The sequence below is a fragment of the Camelus dromedarius genome, chromosome 4, assembly GCF_036321535.1.
Source record: "Camelus dromedarius isolate mCamDro1 chromosome 4, mCamDro1.pat, whole genome shotgun sequence".
Classification (NCBI taxonomy): Eukaryota; Metazoa; Chordata; class Mammalia; order Artiodactyla; family Camelidae; genus Camelus; species Camelus dromedarius.
The window spans coordinates 85,931,264-85,937,263 of record NC_087439.1 but is presented as its reverse complement, the minus strand read 5'-3'; positions in this window follow the sequence as shown (position 1 = coordinate 85,937,263).

The following is a 6,000-nucleotide window of genomic DNA, read 5'->3' as shown; positions in this document are numbered from 1 at the left end:
TTTTATGTAAGAAGTACGATGCTTAGTTAATATTCATGTTAAAGAGATCTTTATATTCGTATTATTTTTTATTCATCATAAAAATTAACCTTAGGTAAAAAAATGATGATTCACAGAGGCAGTCAAATTATATAATAGAAGGGTTAAAAAAAATCTCAAAATACTTTTTGCTTATTTTCATTGCTCAGTAAACCGTCTGCCAAGTGAACCTACTAGGTCGTCACTAGGCCAGGTTAGTTGGACACCAAATACAAGTTGTCCACCTAGATAAGTGAGGTTTCCAAGCGCGGACAACTTCTGCCACTTCATTTCTGTCTCTGAAGTAATTGTGGGTAGTAAAGATTCATAACGTGCTTTATAGGAGCATAAACTCTAGTCAGGTGGCAATGGTCTACTTGAATTAATCAAGAGAGTACTAGTTTTTTTTTTTTTTAAAGTGACTTTTAAGTCTTTAACAATCTCCACCTTGACAATGAAAAGGTAAAGGTTCACTGAGCACTTGTTTTGCCCTTGGACTTGTGCCACGTGCTTTGCACACGTGAACTCAGAACCTTCTGAGTTGGTGCTGTGTTGGCTAGGATAGGTAACTGGCCTGAGGGCATTCTGCTGGTAAATTTCTAAATTTGGATTACCAGCCGAGACAGTTTGGCCCCTGAAAATCACAAGGGGACCTAGTACTTTCTGATGGAGGTGACATGGAGCAGTTCAAAGAACACAGCAGCGACAGAGAATGAACTTGGTGGGAAGGTGGCTGCAGAATGGACTGTTTCTTCTCAGTGGGAAGAAGAATGAAGGATTACGTTTTGAATGAATAAAAAATACCTACATGCAAATTTTCATCAAACTAAAAGAAATACATACTCTTCGTGGTACTCTAGTCTGGCATTTGTTCAAATGGACTCGAGTTCCTTGCCTTATATTAGGATGCACTTCTTAAAGAAAAATGGCATTAAGGCTTGGCTTCAGCCAGTGGGTGGGCTTCTAGTAGGCTGGCATTGCCAGTGTCCCCATCCAGTGAGTAGGCTGGGAGCAGAAAGAGCCAGCCCAGGGACAGAGCACGGCTGGTGGTAAGGGACATGGGTAGGGACTGGCAGTCCCAAACCAGGTCTCAAAGTGTCACAGAGACGTGCAAGTCTGGGAAGTCACCACTGCCGAAGGGTCAGGGTAGGGGGTGGTGTGATGGTGGGAGGTCAGGTTCAAGCCAGACCCCCTGTGAGAACGGGAGAGAATAAAGCTGGCTTTGAAGAACCCCTGCTACTTGGGGTAATGTAGTGCAAAGAGCCAATTTTAGACTTCTCATCCGGAAAGCTTCCAAAACCATGCCTTACTGGAGCTCTCCAAGCCGGTATGACCCCAGACGATGCCAAGGATGCACTCAAGTTTCCATCTTGCTCTGGAAGCCTAGACTATGTGTTGAAGTCATCCTGGAAGGTCTGTATTGAAACCAGGAATCTTTGGACTTCTCTCAGAGGAGCACTCAGTAAATAGTCATACAATTCAATTGCACTGAAAAAAAAGATCTGAACAGGGAAAAGGTGTCACACGTCTGCAGTGTACACTCTCGCTGTTTTAATGAGTATGCACAAATTCTCAGAGCATTGATGGCATCTGTATTACATGAGTAGGGCACTGTTGCCACCTTGTGATCAGAGATAGAAGTGTTTTTATTCTGGGAGTTGATTGTGTAATACTTCATTTCAATATGAATTAACTTCCCTCATCTGCTTCTGATCAGCTCTTTCTTTCTTCTTGTTTTGTTGTTTTACATATATTTACAAGAATTTGTACTAAAAAAAAAACAAAACAAAACTCTTCATTAAAATGGGGGGAAAACCCCACCCCAAGCCATTAGAAGCAAGGAAGGGGCCAATGTCACTGTGTCTCTTGCTGACCCCTGTTCTCAGTAGAGCTGAATCTGGTAGCTTTGGGACCAAATAGCAAGATACCTGTTAGATTAAATCCTAGGTACTCTAAACTGTTTTAGACATCCCTTTAGGTAAATATTAAAAAGCTCTCCGCGTTTAATTGTCAAAGATGATTGGAGCTGCCTCCAAGTTTCATTTAGCACAATTTTTGTGGGGTGGTGGTGAGAGAATTATTACAAAATCCGGCTAAACCTTATCCAGAGAGAGTATTCCTTACCACTGAAAATTAAAATAAGCAAAATATGACCGGCAGGAAAAACTTCACGTTGATTCTGAACTAATGTAAACCTTTTGTTTTTTAATTCACAAACTGGCTCCCCCACCCCTGGTATGGGAAGATCCTGGATTTTAAATGTCATCTGCCTCCTGAAAATGCAGCTTTTCACCCATTTCTTTCTCATCAGTTGCCTTTGTAATTTGCCCGCTTCTCCAAGGCCACCCGTGGTTTGGCTACGACACTATTGTCATGAGAAGTTGTCCTTACAATACTTCTTCCTGACCTTTCATTATTTCTAACTGGACCCCTCTCATCACTCCCTGACCCCTCCATCCCAGGACCCACCTTTTTTGTTGTTGTCATCTAATACTGAGCAGGAAGTTCTTTGCCGAGCATGATAGGAGTATGTGTTTGCAGGGGGCAAATGCAGGTCTTTTTTGTTTTTATTGGTTTAAAATAAGAATCTAGGCCTTACTCAGATATGTTCAGCAACAGCTCAGATAAGTAAGGAACAAATCAGGGTCCTAAAATATATAAGCTACCTGGTACTGAAAGCCAGGCATTGCCTGATCAAATAAGGATGCCTGAATTGTTAGTTCGAAACACCTCCTGAATAGCAATACGGTTCTAGTCTTCCAGGAAAAACAAGAGAGGATTCAATCTGAGACAGGAAGGAAGGGGACAGGGGACAGGGGACAGGGCACAGCCATTCAAGGAATGACAAGCAATTCACACCAAAATGGCAGAAAATGCAACTCCCAACGGACCTTGAGGCCCAAGATGGACTTCCAGTAGACCTTGAGCTTCATTGCACACTCACTGTAACACATTAACATGGTAAATGGCACTCCCACAGGCACCAAGGCGGTTCCGAGGCTGACCACAAAAGGTCAAAAAGTGGATGGAGCCCAGTTCCTGGGAATCCCCATCCCTTCCCCAAAGTAGTTGGAATAATTCTCCCACTTGTTAGCATATGAAGTTACTGAGCCCATAAAAATGAACAGCCCCTCACCTGGCGGCCTTTCTCTCGTCTGCTGAAACCGCCTGCGCTCTGTCTGTGAAGTATGTATCTCTCCGAATAAATCTGCTTTTACTTACCTGTGGCTCACTCTTGAGTTCTTTCCAGCTCGAAGCCAAGGACCCACACTCGGTGGGGCATGTCCCAGGGGCTCAGCTGAGACCTGGGACACGGCCATTCTCTCACCCCGACGTGCTCCTGTATCAAGTCAAGAATGACGGTCTGAGACTAAAGTTAAAACCACCTCCCTGTTTCACTGTGGCTCCTTGGCCCCTGCATGGAGCTAGGCCTGGGAAGACGGGACCCCTTAGCTGTGCTGGGGTAATACTTGGGTAACAGATGCATCAGGGTTTCCTGAGAACTTGACATCCACGGTCCTGTTCATCCCGCATACCTTTCCGTCAGAGCGAGTTTGATTTCTTGGGGATAAGTATTGAGTTCTGGGCCAGTGCCAAGACATCATGTCTGAAGCCCTTCCTAAACTCACCCCCTCTTAGACCTGATAATTACAGCATTCCTTTTAGCTTCCAGCTCTGCAAAAATGCTAGCAACTGAGTGCTCAAGGGGGCAGGATTCTGGTACCATTGAAAGGATCCATTACCACCTGGACCTGTGACATTTCTTACTGACTATTGAACCTTCCTGGAGCTCTGGACTGAGTGCCTGCATGGTTAGGAGGTGGTGAGCGGACAGATCTCTCCAGGACTATCCAAGGAGGCTCTAGCTGCCCTAAGACGTAGGCATCATTGCTCCCATTTCATACTCTGCACAGGTGCATGCGCTGCTTTGCAGCTTTTCATGTAGTTCTTATTCTCCTAAAAAAGTTAGAAGCTCTTGCAGGGGCAGGGAACCTATCACCTGCCTTTAGCTGTCAAGGAAGCCCTGGAAATTTGTAGGAACTTGCAGTGTTTCCTGTTGATAGTCAGATAGATAATAAAGAATGAGGGGGAGGAAGAGCAGGAGGAGAAGCGGGCAATCGACAGATATCAACATATCCAAGGGAATCCAAAGGATGACATGAAGACCCAAGGTTCAAAAGCCTGTATTCAAGCAGGACGGTCACACCTAGTGCAGTCCCGGGGGGACGATGGCTTGGTTGGCATCTTGTTATTTTATGCTTGGAGTCTCGGGTTATCCAGCAGGAGACAACAAAGAGTGAGGCAGGTTGTTCACAGGTGAGGGGAAATGTCAAGGAAACTGGCCAGTAGAAGGGAATAGAGGCACTTCTCTCCATCTCCTGTTCTCACCCTGGTTCCCGCCCTCAGGAGCTCCTGCAGCCTGAGGTCTGCCTGCCCCAACAGAACCAGGGAGAAGACACTGTTAGGAAGAGTTGACTCTTGCTGGTGGAAAAGTTCCCAAAGTCATCTTTCTAGAAGTTGTAACTCTTTCAATTTCAAGTTGTGATCATGATGATTTTTTAGATGCATAGAACTGAGCTGATCGTACGCCTAATTACATAGCATACAAACACTATAGTTCTCTGTTTCAACCTCTCTGTTACTACTTTATTTTATTTTATTTTAATTCTATTCTATTCTATTCTCTCTTTGCTCCTGGTCCCCGGCCTTATCCCCCTCCTGTGTCTGGTGTATTTACTATATGTCTTTCCAAATGCCTTTGTAACTTTCTTTGTGTGTGTGTTCATGAGAAGCAGAGAGCATTGCTTTCTGTTTTAGAAAACGTACTTAAGCGGCATTGTGCCCTCAGTCGGTTCTGATTCTTCTTTTCTTTTTTCAATCAACATAGGGTTTGGCGATGTGCTTGTGTTGCTCTATGTACTGCTCGCTCCTTCCTTTCCACCCCCTTCCCTCTATGCAACAATCTATGCATACATGTGGAGCACATTTTACTGATCTGTCCCCACGCTGTTGGGCAACTTCATGGTCTCTAACTCCTGGAAGCCCCAGCGCTGTACTCTACCCACTAACACTTGGTCTCTTGAGCATCTGTGAGAGAATTTTTTCAGGGAAATAAACTTAGAAATAGAGAGTTGTGTCTGAGGAAATAGGTTTCCTGATGTCACAAAATCCTGCCAGATTTTTCTCCTAATGAACACACAAGCTATGGTTCCACCAGCAGTGCATAGGTTTCTTGTTTTTCCACATGATTTGATCAAAATTCTGAATTTTTGACAATCTGATGGGTAAAAATAGTTTCTCAAGGTTTTTTTTTATTTTGCATTTCTCTGATGCTAGCGAGGAGTTAGTTTTCTTTATGAATTGCTTTGCTATCCTCTGTCCACTCTCCTCTTGGGTGTCCTGTGTTTTTCCCCCCTCTCATTTATAGGACTTCATCAATACACTAAATGTGCTATAACTTACCTGATTCTTTTCTAGTCACAATAAAAGTGGACTACAAACAATTTATCTGGGTCTAAATAAACTGACACAGAAGGTTAAATATTTGTTGCCCTGACATGACCCGTCCATTTCAAAGCTGGGGGAAAAGAAAAGGTCACAAAAGGAGCTGCAAACACCAGAGTAAGGATGCTTTTATTTGCAAGCAGGAGAAGCTCAACTCAACTTAATTTAAGCATCAAGGAGGACCATAGTGGCTCAGAGAAGTTTAGGAAGGTCAGCCTTCAGGCAGGGCGGGATAGAGGTTTACAGAGGTCACCTTTTCATCTCTTGCTTCCGGCTTCCAAACTGGCCTTGCTGCACAGCAGGCTTCCTCTGTAACAAGGATGGCCCCAGGCTCCCCAAGATAATGGGTGCTTGTGAGCTCCAGGTCAAAGACAGTGTTTTGGTGTCATTGAGGGAGAAGTCTGTACTCAAGATTACTCAGAGTCTAATTGGCATACACAAAATTCATATTTGACTTTAATAAGTCAAAATTTGACT